Source organism: Pelodiscus sinensis, chromosome 2 (assembly GCF_049634645.1).
Source record: "Pelodiscus sinensis isolate JC-2024 chromosome 2, ASM4963464v1, whole genome shotgun sequence".
In the NCBI taxonomy this organism is placed as follows: Eukaryota; Metazoa; Chordata; order Testudines; family Trionychidae; genus Pelodiscus; species Pelodiscus sinensis.
The window spans coordinates 65,477,252-65,493,243 of record NC_134712.1 but is presented as its reverse complement, the minus strand read 5'-3'; the positions used below and the strand labels follow the sequence as shown (position 1 = coordinate 65,493,243).

The following is a 15,992-nucleotide window of genomic DNA, read 5'->3' as shown; positions in this document are numbered from 1 at the left end:
TCAGTTTGTCCAGTACTGAAGTCAGGCTTACTGGCCTGTAATTGCTAGAATCACCTCCGAAGCCCTTTTAAAAATTGGTGTCACATTAGCTATCTTCCAGTCATTAGGTAGGGAAGCTGATTTAAATGATAGGTGACAGACCACCATTAGTAGTTCTGCAATTTCACATTTGAGTTCCTTCAGAACTCTTGGATGAATGCTATCTGGCCCTGGTGACTTGTTTCTGTTGAATTTATCAATTTTTTTTCCAAAACCACCTTTAATGACACCTCAGTCTTGGTCACTTCCTCCGATTTGTCACCTATAAAGAATTGCTCAGGTTTTGGAATCTCCCTAAGATCCCCACCGTGAAGACTGATGCAAAGAATTCATTTGGTTTCTCCACAATTAAATTATGGACCCTGACAGGGCAGGTCCACAACATTTTGGCACCTGAGGCAGGGAGCTCAAATGACACCCCCATGCCACCTTTTCGCCTGCCTGCCTATTATATCTCTTGTGCCCTCCTTCCTCCAGCAGAGCACTCCACCATCTCTGTGCATCTAGAGCAGAGAGAATACTATGCACCAGCAGCAGACACAATTTTCTACATTCTGGGTCCTAGTGGCGCCCTCCTCCCCCCAGTCTGGCACCTGAGGCGTCTGCCTCAGTTTGCCTCATGGTAAGGTCAGCCCTGGACCCTGAGTATTCCCTCACCATCTTGATCATCCACTGGTTGCTTAGCAGGCTTCCTGCTTCTGATGTACTGAACATTATTTTTTGCTATTACTTTTCGAATTTTTGACTAGCAGTTCTTCAAATTCTTTTTTGGCCTTCCTGATTTTATTTTTATCCTTTGTTTGTCAGAGTTCATGCTCCTTTCTATTTTTCTCACTAGCATTTAACTTCCACTTTTTAAACCATGCCTTTTTTGCTTCTTATTGCTTCTTTTTCTGTGTTGTTTCCCATGCTGGCACTTTTTTGGTTTTCTTTTCACGTTTTTTAATTTGGGGGTATACATTTAAAGTTGAGTGTATATTATGGCATCTTTAAAAAGTTTCCACACAGCTTGCAGGAATTTCACTTTTGGCACTGTACCTTTTAATTGGGGCCTTCCAGGTTGGTATGTGATGTTATGACTCATACTGTTATTTTGATGTGGGTGTAAATATAATTGTAGTCCAGGTGCCTATTGCTCACACAGAGGCTTCTTATGGTAAATCCAAGATAATAAATGAGCCTTGATTGATATATGATACTTCAGGGTTGTATGAACCAAGGAGCTAGAAGAACAGTGTATTAATCCAAGGCAAGGGGATAAGTAATATGATGAAATTCAACTAAAAGAAATATCAGCTGAATTGATGGATTTCCTGAGTTGTTTTCACAATAGGAAAGCTTCCCAAGGGATACAATGGAATTCCCATCATGAACGTCATTTGAAAAAGACTAAACAAAGCTCTCTGGAACATACTGTTAATGAACAGTCATGCAGTGATTGGGAGATGCACAAGATGAATGAGTTTTGTGCGTTTTTAACGTCTGTGATTCTGGTAACCCCCACATTTTCATGTAGCCTTTAAACATTTTTCCATTCTTTCCCCATACCCAAATTTCATATTTAACAGATTGTTCTAGAAAATCGGCATACAGATGGTCCTCAAGAATAACAATTTATATAGCATTGAATAACAGTCTGTTTTAGGTGTCAGTTTCTTATATTACAAACCTAATGCTATTAAACAACACTTTGTCATCTAGTTTTCTTGCCTCTGCTGCTACTATAAGTTGCAGTTATAGTAGCCTTAATTCACATCTGGATAAAAAGGTTTTATACAAAGATCAAACCAATTTGTCAAGAGTAGTTACTGTCTAAATAAATACGAGCACTGTAGAAATAATCTTTGAATTTAAAGTCTGCTACTGTGACAAAAGCCAGTGAAATCCTGTAATTTAAAATAGTCAACACTGACAAATATTAAAGCAATAATTCTAAAGCAAGAATTATTTTCCAGTACTGCATTGGGCCATACAAGGCTTCCTTTTTTTTTTTTTTTTTTTTTTTAAACCCTTCCTTAGAAAATGTTCCTGAAGGGAGAAAACTGTTAAGAATTAGCATCAAGGAGCCCTGGAGAGGTAATCCTAATGCTGATTGTGCTCTGAAGTGCAAGATGGCAAAAGAGCATTCAAATGAGCTCAAGATTATATCTTTAGTTAAAAAATTGCACTGGGAATACACTATAGCATGAGAAAGAGATGTCTGACATGGCACAGTGCATACTGTGTTTTTCTAAAGAGCAGGTCTAAGTCTAAAAAGCAAAATTAAGCCTAAAATAGCACTAACCCAATAAGATAATCTAATTGCTTAGAGACAATTTACGTGCTCTGATTATAGCAGTGTGTCGGTTCTTTTTTATATCAGTCTGTTCTATGCAAACAGGCATTCTTCACCATCTAAGTATTTCCCTGTGGCAGTCTGCTAAGAAAAACAAGAAGGGAGATCTACCCTGCCTCATTCTTTCCGCTAGCTGCTCCCAGTGATTTATTTGAAGTCTCGGAGAACTGCTTATCTACTGAGATAGAAAAGTACAACCCTCGTGCCTACCTGTTTACTCTGTGCAGTAGCCCTATTGTTCTGTCATGATTCTTGAATGATTTTTGTAGGTTGACCTTGGCTGGTAAACTTATCTGAGATGATTTTACAAAAACTAGTTTTATTTCATTTATGGCAAAAACTTTTTGTAACATATCTCCCCCCATACCTACATTTAAATCAGATTCTGAGGCAAGGCGGTCCAGAGGGTGTATTGTAAGTCCGCACTATTTTGACCTTTTCTAGGGGTCCTGTGTCCACATCAAGGTCTCCACAGTCAAAGGCGGCTGCTCCCACAGAAGGGGGAAGTTAGGTGCATCTCTTCCTTTCTCTGACTCCTTAGTGCAGGGGTTCTCAAACTTTGTGATAATGTGTTCCCTCCTCTAAGTTGCTCGCGACCCCACTCTAAGTTGCTGCAACTGTAACCTTGAGGTGCATGGGTTACACAACCCCCCCTATAAGTTGCTCGTGACCCCCCCCCGGGGGGTCGGGACCCACAGTTTGAGAAACACGGCCTTAGAGGAGTCAGAGAGAATGGTCCACAATGTTTTGGTTTCTATCTCCCCTAATGAAAGCCTGAGTCTGTATGTATTAATTGGCAATAATTTCCTCTCTAATAGCAGAAGTGGCGAAAAGAAGGGGTGATCTAGTGGATAGGACAGTTGACTGGGATATTGGAAATGTGGGGTCTAGTTCTCACTGAGCCACAGACTTCCCATGTAACCTTTGCTAAGTAACTTAACTTGTTGTCTCTGAAATGGTGATATTGCCCTATCACACTGCTGCTATGAGGATCAACTCTATTCAGATTTGTGAGCTGTATAGAGACGGGCCATGTAAATACCTAAATAGAATAGTATAGGACCTGTTGTTAAGTCCTGCTTCCGCAAATGTACTGCCTACAAAGGCCAGCAGATTGTTGGACAGCAGAGGCCTCTGCCCAAATGTCTCTTAAATTTTGCATGGCCACCAAGACATCTGGACATTGGGGAACAAATTTGATTCTTTAGCTACTTCTACATTGTGTGTGGTGTGAGTAGCTATGGAACAACTTGGAGGAAATTCTATGAATTGAAACATATTCCTCTCCAGAGATTATTCTCAAGGGAGAATGGACCTCTTTATTGTTACCTTGCCCTCCAACGCATTCATTCAGAACAGATGCACATAGAGCTTGGCAGGGGCGGATATAGGGCAGGGCGAACGGGGCCCCGCGCTTCAGAAAGCCCCGCGCATGCGCCGTGGCGTCACTGCGCATGCGCATGGCATCACTGTGCATGCGCTGTGGCAAAGGGGGGGCCCCGCTGAATTATGCTGCCCGGGACCCTGCAAAACAGTCATCTGCCCCTGGAGGTTGGACCTCTCTTGTCCGACACCGTTGGGACCTGATAGGTCCCAGAAGAGGGAATTTGCCAGACAACAGGAGGTCCCCTGAGACTAGCCGTCAGCCTGCAGCCCCTCCCTGCTGCCAGCTCCTTCTGCCCAGCTGGGCTGTCTGTGGGCCGGCCCCAGCACCGGCTTTGCTGCCAGTCAGACAAGCAGCTCCAGGCCCATTGCTGAACGGCATGTTGCCCAGTCGGGCTGCTGCAGCCCCAGCCCTGGTGCCAGGCAACATGTGGTCCCTGCTGCTCTGATTGTGCCGAGCTGCTGCGGCTGGCTTCTCTTCTTGGGATGCTGCAGCCACATCCCCGGCCCTGTTGCTAAGCGGCAGGCATCCCCAATCATGTTGTCACTGTCAGGCTTCCTGTCTTGGGCTGCTGTGGTCCCAGCCCCACTGCCGGGTGGCAGGCATTCTCAATCGCATGACCTCGCTGCTAGCAGACACACAGGGTTGCACCCGGCTCCCAGCTGCTGGCCCTCCTACCATGGGTCTCTCTCATCCAGGAACATCTGTGGTCATGCTAGACCATGGATGTTGCCAACCAAACAAGAGAATCCTGGATTTGAGAGGTGCAACCTGTACAGTGTTCTTCGGCTGAATGATGGGGGATTAACCCCAGGCAGTTGCCAGTGATGTCAGATGACCACTTTCCTTGCCTTCCCTGAAACCATTTCTTCAGAGTGCCCTAACGAATGTGGATTTACATAGGAGTTACATTCAGAATCAGTTTCTTAAAGGGACATTATTAACTTAAAAAAAACCCCAAACCTTATTTACATTTTTACTTAGTATTGTTACAGAAACTCATAAAAGAACCATACTTGAAAAAGCTTAGAAAAGATACATTCTGTGGTTACTTTATGTGATCACACTTCATTTATAGTCAATGGCCTTGTTGTTTCCCTCTACATAGCTGATTATTTAGCCTGACTCAATATTACCAATTGTTGGTGGATGCCTTTCATTAGGACCCCAAATCTGCAAACACTTTCCTAAGGCCTTAAATTTACTATGCTACTCAGAGAAGTAAAGTTAAGCATGTTTGAAAGCATTAGTAGGACTGGATCCTAGGATTATATAGCCCCCCAAATTGGCAGGGTTAGCAGCTGAAGATAGGTGGCTCTTTATTAAACTGACAGATTTAAAGTTGACAGTATCTCAGTATATGTTCAGTCTCAGAACTGTGGTTTAATATAGAAATAACACCCATTGAGAGGGTTATGTTGAAATTTTTACAAGTGTTGAGCATTGGCCCAACTTTCTTCCATTACAGTAATCTCTGACTACAAAGGGAGCAGAGTTATTCCAACACTGAGTACTTTGAGAATCCCATCCTTTATTAATATCAATAAAGAATATTGAAGTACTTCATGTATTCAATGCTCAATATTGTTCTGTTTTCAGTGGATCAGAAGTTGCACTTACATTTTAAATCACTTTTTAAATATGGATAGTTAAATGGTACATAGCCCTGAGTGGACATGTACAAATGTATTTAAACATGAATTATATTGAGGTAGCTTAATTTAGGTCAAATTAAGCTAAATCAGTTTAAACCAGATTTAAATCTATTTAAGCATGCCCTTGGTTTGCCCTGGTTAAATTAAATTTAAAAACAGGCCTTTGCTTAAGTAAGTTTCTATTAGAATATGTTTCTGTGTTGATAGTTCAGTGTTCTAAGGTATTAAACTATACATCTTACCGGTTTCAATACATTGCTCTCAGATTTAAAGCACATATTAAAATGCTGTTGAATCCAAAATAGAACAATCCTTCCTTTTGTTGTATTGCATTATAGACTGAAAATCTGAGTCTTCTTGCTTGATATGGGTTTAAATATTGCAATATAGAGGCACAATTAAATGAAAAATTGATTAGTATGAATTTGTGATTAATTTAGCAAAATCAGAAGGCAATAATTATTATTCAGTTTTCCTGTGCGCTGAAAATAAGTGAATGAGACCAGGACCTTTTTTTTAAAAAAATAGGGCTCTATTTTCCAGCTGCCTCTTAGTGGAAGATCGAGTGTCTGGTTATACCTCTTCACCAGCTGCAACTCCATTCCCCAGGCCTTTTTCACCAATTGGGAGCTAGATGTTTGTGAGAGACACTGCTGATGTGTTGTAAAGAGTGCTATTGCATCTAAATAATGTTTCCAACAGTATTTTCCCCAGGGTTTGAAATTAGGGTTTGTGTGTTTGAATATATAGAGAAGTGGGGGCCAGCGAGGATTGAGACCTTGAGGGCGAAGGTGGGCTGTGTGGCACAATAGTGAGAACTGGAAAATATTTTGCAACCATTTTATTACATTTAACTCATGTTTTAAAATTGTCACAGAAATTAAAGTTGGCTACTGAAGCCTTCTGTGAAGTATTACATATACATCTTTCTTGCTTTCTTGTTGTAATTTTGCACATCTCTTTGGGTCTTCTTATATGGCCATTACTTCAGTCCTTCATGATAAGCTCACGATTAGGTAGAAGGAAACTTCTTTGAGAACACAAAATTCTATCTGACGAGGAAAAAGAATGCTCAGCTGTAGCTGTTGTGATTGGGAGTAACAAGAAATGGATTCTGAGTTCTTTCATCACAGGAAAGAAGATTGGGTCAAACTACTAGTGATGAGAGAGAAGTTGAGGTTAAATCTTCATTTGTTCGTCATATGATATTCTGTGCTGTGAATTCTTTTTTCTGTCCTGATCACATGGCAGCCCCATTGCTGGTAATACCTCACTCCACTTAACTCCAGATGTTTTATATGGTAGGCATCTGTGAAAGCTACATGGAGATTGGGTAGAATCCAGAAATCACTATTGTAGATTTGTAAAAATCAAGTCTGTGTACATTTCATTTGGCTTAACAAACACTTTTTGTTCTCTTCACTTATAGTTTCTATATAAGTACCTTCATTAGTCGACTTTTGGACTGAAGTCTTTGCTTCTTCCAGTATGTTTTCAATGGATACCTCCAATTGATCTACGATTAGCTTCTATTGCTGGACAAAGATCTAGTACTGTTGTAACAGCTGTCTGCATGACGTTATTTAGTGACCCACGTGGTTTTAGTAGTAGACGTACAAGAGTGAGAAAGTTTCTAGGATGCCACAGAAGTACTCATTTTTAAAGTTGTAAACTAACAGGGCTACCCCTCTGAGACAAACAAATATATATATTTCTGTTATTCCTCTCCAGCTCATTATCTGAAGAAGTGGGTTTTGCCCACGAAAGCTCATGATACTATATATCTCATATTCTTCAGATAACGAGCTGGAGAGGAATAACAGAAATCTATTATTTTATGACAGGAAAAAAAGGTACCCATCAATTATACAGCTGGTGCTAACGAGGCAATTGACAGGTATCTTTTTTCTCCTTTTTCTGTTATAAAATACTGGATTTCTGTTATTTCTCTCTAGCTCATTATCTGAAGTGGGTTTTGCCAATCTTGAAAAAGAGATGACTAAGAGAGACTGTGATAGGGTACGTCTACACAGCATGGCTAATCTCAAAATAAGCTACACAACTTGAGCTACACTAATTGCATAGCTTAAGTCGAAATAGCTTATTTTGAATTTGGGCACGCCTACACAACACTTATTTTGAAATAGAGCACTCTTCCTCTAACTTCCCTTTCTCCTCATACACCGAGGTTTGTAGAAGTCAGAAGCCCATTATTTTGAATTTATTTCAAAATAACGGAATTGCTGTGTAGATACACAATACATTATTTTGGCATAACATCTGTTATTTCGACATAATGCTGAGGTGTAGACATACTCACAGAGTCCCATAAAATCTGGATCAATGTAGAGAAAATGAATAAGGAAGTGCTATTTACCCCTTCATGTAACCAAGGGGGTCACCCACTGAAATTAATAGGCAACGAGTTTAAAACAAACAAAAAGATGTATTTCTTCACACAATTCAGTCACCCTTGGAACTTTTTGCAAGGGATATTGTGTAGACCAAGACTATAACAGGGCTCAAAAAGGAATTAGATATGCTAATGGAAGAGGGGGCCAGGAATGGCTATTAGCCAGGAAGGGCAGAGATAGTGTCCCTGTTCTCTGTGCACTGGAAGCTGGGAGTGGGTGACAGGGGATGGATCATTAAATGTTACCTGTTCTGTTCATTCTCTTGGAAGCCTCTGCAACAGTCACTATCAGAAGACAGGATACTGGGGTAGATGGACCATTGGTCTGACCTAATGTGGCCATTCTGACATAAAAATTAATTCTAATACTAAAAAAGTTTAGAGCAGAAACTGCACAAGGTCATGACCTCTCAGGGTAGTGATGATGTGATATAACGACCTTGGCAAATAATGCATTATAAAAATCTTGGCCTACTAGAAAACACATATGTATTTAAGTTTCCTAGTCACAAATCTAGCATTCTGGGGTGAAGTCCTTAAAATGCAGCTCAACAAACACATGCTCCAGCTGCTGTTTATTGTTGTGCCATCGTTCACTTTGCCACTCCATACTCTGCCACTCCATCCATTGACATCAGTGCTGCCATCATGTATCTGGGCACACTGCACATACACTGACAAATGGATAATAGATTTTACCTGTAAAGAAAACAGTTTAGGTCTAGCAAGGAGCACAGGATTAGGTCCATAGAAGGTAGAGATTGAAGATTTCTAGTAGGTCACTTAATTCAGCATCTTGTTTACATAGGATTCTTCTTGCAGTATACAGGCAGTCCCCGGGTTACGTACAAGATAGGGACTGTAGGTTTGTTCTTAAGTTGAATTTGTATGTAAGTTGGAACTGGTACATATTGTAGGGGAAACTCTAGCCAAACATTTCTCCAGAGCTCAGTTTTAGTCTCCCACACCTCACTTCCCTCAGTCCTTTATTCTCAAGATGAGGTCTGCTGAGAAAAGCCACTCTGCGTCTCCCTGGTCTGCTGGGGAGGGGCGCTAGCTTTGCATCTCCTTGGTCTGCTGGGGGGAAGCAGCTAGTGCGGGGTTGCCTCACCCCGTTTGTAAGTAGGGATCTGATGTAAGTCGGATCCATGTAACCCGGGGACTGCCTGTATTGTCTGATATTTATCCAGGCTAGTTCTAAATGGCTCAATGGCCCTGCATAGTATTTTTCTTAAACCTCATTCTGACGGTACTGTTATTTAAGGATAGAACCAATAGTTTTATTCCATCTACTTTTTATGGAAGTTTTCTTTGCTTATTAATATTTTATTACTTTAAGTAATTAAGCTCTACTAATTGATTTTGAAAAATGAATGCAAATAATTTCAGTAGTAATTCTTACTAAACAGAAGTAAATAGCAGTAATCATTTTATTTTGTATCTTTAATTAAAATTGTGAAGTTTTTTTTGTGTATAATTTTCTATTTAATGTGATCATCTGTATGAAACTCTGCAGTGAGAAGAGGATATGTGAGGGCTTTGTTTTAGCTATGGTGATTATCAGAAATATGATGTGTCTTTGAAGCCTAGTATTGTTGGATTGGAAGACACTGGCATTACTTTTTCTGTCCTCAAGCAGATGTCTTTGATCCTTTATCTGTCATGTGCCATGTTTTACTGCTATCCTGAACTGAGAAACTGGCAGGATGCCAGAAATACCAGCACAGAAATACACTCTGAATAAATTAATAGAAAAAAATATAGTATTTGAATTTCTTTCTTCCTAATCTGTTCATTTTAAAACCTCATACAAATATTTATGACCAATACGCCATTAAAACGTGCATTACTGCCAGCCAGGTATGGGTCACTCTGGAGTACAACTCCTCCCTCCACCAAACAAAATGGAAAGGATTTTAAAAAAATAGCTTTCACAATAGATAGTACATAGGTGTGGTGAGTAAACAGTATATTGGAAAGGGCATAAAATAATGGGGGAAACTGTGTCTGTGCATGCATGTGCATATATATATATATATATATATATATATATATATATATATATATAAAATGTGTGCATGTGTGGATACTTCAGTCATTGAGTCACAGGTAGAAAGGAAATTCATCGGAGGCTCTTGTTTAAACATAGGTCACTGACTTGAAGCTGGGGTTTTATTGTGGAAGCTATGATTTAATTTAGGAGACACCCATTTAGTAAAAGTCTCCAGCTCCATTATTTGCATGCAGTTTTATAAGCAGGTTTGCATTTTTTTTGAACTGACAATGAGCTTAGCCCTTATATTTCCCCAGAGTTTCTTGCTCTGACTTCTGGTTAGCACCACTCCTCGTCCCTTTCCACACTGGGTGGCTCAGCTGCCTCTGTTTAGCTCTCTGGTCATAGTGCCTTTGTGAGCTGCCTACCTCAGCAGGGAAATAACACTGAACACCTGGTTATTACTGTCTGGTTTGGGATACAACTGAGGCAGGGCGTAGCAGAATTTGGGGTTGTCCTGCAGGGGTGCCAAAAGACCCATATTTTCCATTATAGCTACTTGTCATTCACAGTCTGAAACATTTTCCAGATGTTAATTAAGCTGAACAATATTCCTTTGAAGGAGAGAGGCAAATATCCATACCCCCATTTACAGATAAATAGATGGAGTCAAACAGAGGATAAGTGACTTGCCCAAGGCCACAAAGTAAATTGGTTACAGGAGCTTATGTCCTGTGTTTGTAGTCCTTTCTTCTAAAATCTAACCAGCCTCTCTGAAAGAGTCAATGGCTTGTATGCAAAATGATTTAAAGATTTATGAGACACCAAGAAATTTAGGTAAAGATCAAATATTGCATCATGAGGTGCAATGAAACCTTAAAGCACAGCTACTCAACTTTGGAAGCCCCAGGGGCCACAATGATACTCACAGCACATGCCGAGGACTGCAACTTAAGTGTGGTTGCATATATGTTCAAATATTTATGCAGATAGCTTCTTTCACACTGATGGGCATGAATACAAAGATTAAGGCAAGACTACACAACACGCAGGTCCCATATGTCAGTTCTGCTGATATTAATAAAATGCAATATTTACCCAATTTCCACACACATAACAGCACTTTTAATGAGTAATGACAGGAATTTAACTACTAAAACACATATCAATAGAAGACCATTATATTAACTTCTTTTTTGTTTTGGCTCCCACCTGCGAGCCATGTGTCGAGCCTTCTTAAATCCAAACTGCACTTCAGGCTGCAAACAAACAGGTTGTGGGCTGCATGTGGTTCAGGGGCCGCATGGTGAGTAGCCCTGCCTTAAAGTATGACTTAAATGTGATTAATATTCAGTGGAGAATACAAACCTCATAGCAAATCCTTAATAGGAAGAAAGTGGTTCCTTATGAACTCTGACCCAAAATTAAAGTGAGTAGCTGGTCTAATAACACAATTCTTATGACTCAGTGTAATGCTTGAGCTAAGACACATACACTATTATTTAGGTGAAGAAACTGATTTAAATCATAAAGAGAGAAGCTCAGCAGAGGATAAAAGTAACCTACTTTATGTATTTGACAGATTGTGAGAGAGAATGTGAGACCCACAGACATCTTAGGATCACAACACTAGAGTTTAGTGGATGGCTTGTATGGAAAGATAGGACCATTCCACCCAGCCAAGTATGTGTCTGTTGAATTTACGTTAACAGTTTTGATCAAGAGACATTTTGTAGACATTGATGTTGTATCACTGCATTGGATAATGTAATTGCAGTGCAAAGGCAGATGCTTCCCTGAAGCTGGCTGAGGAAAGCCAGTTGTTTCAGTTGCACATGACCTGAAAGTAGAGTGGAGAAGGCCAGCGCTTTCCCTGCAGCTGTCAATGGAAAGATTCTTGTGTCGATCTAGCACTGCCTCTTGGGAAGGAGGCAGAACTGCAGTGATATAGCTGTGTCACTGCAGTGGCTTTAGTGTAGATGTGGCCCAAGAGAGCTCCCACTGACTTTACTGAGGCCAGGATTTTGCACCAAGAGCCCGTGATGGGAATTTAGAGAGAAATTCAGATTTGGGTCCACGTTGGCCAGATTTTGTGGGCAAACAGCTGAACACAGCCAAAGGAGCAGCTTTCAAAGCTGATTATACTGAGCCCATTCTAACTACCCATTTTCCCCCCTCTCCAGTGACATTTTCCCCTTTTTTCTCACGTCTGGGTCTCCAGTTGTTGGCAGTCAAATTTTTCTTGACAAATGTGTGTGAGGATGAACTTGATAAAAAGTGAATGGAGATCAGACATCAAAATGCAATGCGAACTCAATGTCTCAATCTTATCAGAAGTAACATATTAATAATGGCACATTTTTGGAAGGCTTTACTGGAAAGGATGTAAACAGGCTGGGCACATTTCAGAGAAACTTAACCCAAGCCCCTGCTGCTAATGCGATAATTTCCTTTTCAACTTGATAACCATTTCCTAATTCCATACCTTACTGAACACTCCAATTAAAAAAACCAGAGGTGTTAGAGGTTGAAGGGACTTGGAAATGTAAGGCATGCTATCAGCATTTGCCTGGGTCAGAGGGCCAATGGCAATAACTGCTGTAGCAACTGCCCATTTTAAAGAAGTAACTCATATCTAAGTGATAAAAATAATCAGCTGTTAACTGTTGCCCCAGATGGCTCAAACAAAACAAAGAGCATCATTCCAGGGGCCTAGGATGGCCAGTCAGGGAGAGCCACGTCACACACACCTCTGACCCCATTCTGACTTGTGATAAAAAGGGCTGCATATGTTTCTCAACCTGGGATGCTAGTTATCTGTTTAAAAAGATAGGAAATGTCATTGAAAAGGGCAGAATGATTGATCCCATTTTGTTAAACTTAGACATCAATTTCAATTCTATGATGCTGAGAATAACTTAGGACCTATAAAGTAGATTAGGGGTGTCAGGCCATACATTAATATTTTAATGTGTAATCAAGATTTACAAGGTCTTTTTTCCTGGCTGAAATGACAAATGCTGTAAAGAAGAAGGAATAATGCATCAACATTGTACAACTTCAGAAATTGCCTTGACACACCACACTTTTTGGGCCTCTGGGTCCAATCCAAGGACTACTGATGCTGACTGGAGACTTTTTCATTGACTTCAGTGAGCTCTAGTTCTGGCTCCAGGAGCACCTGAGGATCTCCATGACACAGCAGAATAGTGCCAGTGTCAATATGGCGGATTTATTTCTTTTTTAGACTCTGCTTCTTGTTCTTAACAATGCTGCTCTTGATAGACGGGGAGGTGGGTCAGCCTGAATCCTCAGCATCCCTGAGGCCTTCAGAGGGAATTAAGTGTTGACTCACTGCTCCGACTTCCACAGAATGAAAACAAAGCTGAAAGTTGGACCCTGGTTCTAAAACATTTGCTTTCTTCTCTTCCACTGGCAGTTCTTAGAAGAATGGCTGCCACTCGCTGTGGGAAGTTGGGCCCTGACATAATGCTCCACTGGAGTCAGTAGAAAGTCTCCCATTGACTTCTGTGGGCATTAGCTCAGTCTGCTGTGCTTTCTGTTGAGTACCTATGCGGGAGTTCCAAGTGTCACCTGACCTTTACCTTCTCTTGCAAATGAAGGACCAGAGCTGAAGTCAGGAACTGCCCTACAGCAACATAATGGTAGTACTCTGATATGAAACATCAAATACCAGTAAACACAGAATGGTCTCATTAGAAATATGGAGCAGCAATATTTTACATCTTTCTCTTTGTTTCTTCTCTCTGGTAACATGACTTAACATTTTTTATTTCCAAATGTTCCCAAAGTACCTGTGGAACCATTGCTCTTATTTTCTATGGCACTTTGTAGTTTGTTTCTATCCTCCTGTGTATTTGCTATCCTTTCAGTTGTGATGTTGTCAGTTCATTTGATAATGATTACATTTACTTCACAGAAACACCTGATCAAAAAAGAGACTTATTAACAGACTTCTGTGCAGCAGTTCAAACAAGCTCCACTTTATAACTGCTGCATGTGCGACTGAAATTTTATAGGATGGGCACACCACTTCTTGTTCTCTGAGGGTATATCTACATTAGGAAATTATTTCAAAATGGTTTATTTCAAAATAATAACGCCGGAAATAACTATTTTGAAATAAGCTTATTCCCCAAGGAAAGCAGGAGTACAGATTTTGAACTAACCAGCCCCTTATTTCGAAATAACAGGCTTGGAAGTGTGTTTGCTCAGCTTGTTATTTCAAAATAAGGGGAGTTATTTTGAAATTACTCCCTAGTGTAGACCAGGGCTGAGTGTGCATGCTTCTTGTGCTCCATGGACTACTGGGCTTGAGCCAAAGATGCTGAAGAAAGGCAGCATGCAAGGTTCATATACAGAACTGTATCTGAGCTACTTTCCCATTACTTCAGGTCTCAGTGGTCAGATATCATTAAGCATGCCACATAATGTAATGTTCTTGTGATGGAAGTAATCAACTAATATTCTAGACACTTAATGATACCGGCAAATAATGTAACCTGCAACTTAGAGCTCTTTTGGGAAAAGGCATGTGTGGATGGGGAAGAGGGAGTTCTTTCACCAGAAGAGGAAAGAGGTGCATTGGTGGCCATTCCGCCCATAGTAACCGCAGCTTACATACAAGATAGTGTCCATTCAGTGTGGATGCTATCTGTCGAAAAAGCAGTTCGCTTTTTCTATGTGCTTTCGCAGTGTGGATGCTCTCTTTTCAGAAGAAGTTTTTTTTGGAAGATCTCTTCTGGAAAAGCTTCTTCCAAAAGAAGCCTGCAGTCTAGAAATAGCCAGAGTCTCTCCACCTCTCTGTCTCCAGTCTCTTTACCTAGCTAGTCCCAGTTCCTTCCTGACACTGTGGAATCATAGAAATATAGGGCTGGGAGGAACTTCAAGAAGTCATCAGGTCCAGCCACTTATGCAGACAGACCTCATCTGAAGCCTATTTCACAATCTCCCACAGAAGCTTATTATGGAACTTCAGTACCTTTACATTTAGAAAGGATTTTTCCTAATATCTAACTTAAACCTCACTTGCTTCAGACTAAGCCCATTCCCACATTTCCTACCTTCAGTGGATATTGAGAACAGTTGTTCACCAACCTCTTTTTAACAGTCCTTTATATACTTGAAGACTGTTATCTGCATGACTCCTGTCCTATCAGTCTTCTTTTGTCAACACTAAATATGCCCAGTTTGTTAACCTTTCCTCATAAGACAGGTTTTCAAAGACTTTATCGTTTTTGTTATTCTCTGGACTCTCTACAGTTTGTCCACATCTTTCCTACAGTGGGGTACCCACAAGTGGAGGCAGTACTCCAGCTGAGGCCTCACCAATACCAAGCAGAGCAGGACACTTATATCCCATGTCTTACGTATGACCTCCCTGTTAATAAATCTCAGAATGATATTCGCTATGTCACATTATTGATCCATTCAATTTATGATCCCCAGATTCTTTTTGGCAATATAACTCCCCAGCCAGTCATTGCCCTTTTTGCAGCTGTGCATTTGCATTTTCCTTCTGCACATAGTACTTTGCATAGGTCTTTCATCTTGTTTGGTTCAGAGCCATTCTCCAATATGTTATGGTCATTTTGAATTCTAATCTCGTCCTCCAAAATGCTTGCAATCCCTCCCAGCAGGGTGTAATTTTGAAAATACAATAAGCCTACTTTCCAATCCACTATCCAAGTTATTGATGAAACCACTGAACAGAGCTTGGCCCATGCAGCACCTGTGTGAGGCACCCTCCCCACTTCACAGCAAAGCCGTGATAGCTACTAGTTGAATATGGTGTTCAACAATTTTTGCACCCACCTTTATAATAATACCATTTAGACTCCATTAGTCTCCCTTCCTTGCTCCCTCTTTCCCTGCTCCTACTGATTCCCAATTCCAGTCTCTTTGCCCAGCCAACTGCACTCCCCACGCCAGCTCCTCAACGGATCTCAGTCTCCTCCCCATTCCAACTGAGCGGCTTTCAGTTCCATTTCCCTCCTCAGCTCTTGATCCCAGACTCTTTGCCCAGTCGGTTGCAATTCCTCCCCTGGCAACCAGTCCCAGTCTCCTTGTACAGCAGGTCACAGTCTGAGCCTCTGCTCCCAAGGCTGAGTTTCCTTCTCTTCCCTGTCACACTTCAGTCCCAGTTTGCACTT

At 40.9% G+C, this 15,992-nt stretch overlaps 1 protein-coding gene across 6 annotated transcripts in view; it reads left to right on the top strand.

The window, feature by feature from the left end:
- RP1 (RP1 axonemal microtubule associated) overlaps nucleotides 1-15,992 on the top strand; it is a 334,459-nt gene that overhangs the window by 13,444 nt on the left and 305,023 nt on the right. For 2 of the 6 annotated variants that reach the window (XM_075920699.1, XM_075920697.1), the window contains exon 3: nucleotides 11,402-11,502. The exons of the other annotated variants lie outside the window; for them this stretch is intronic. The gene's annotated coding sequence lies outside the window, so the exon portion shown is untranslated. The remainder of the gene's footprint in view (nucleotides 1-11,401; nucleotides 11,503-15,992) is intronic. 6 annotated transcript variants of the gene reach the window in all.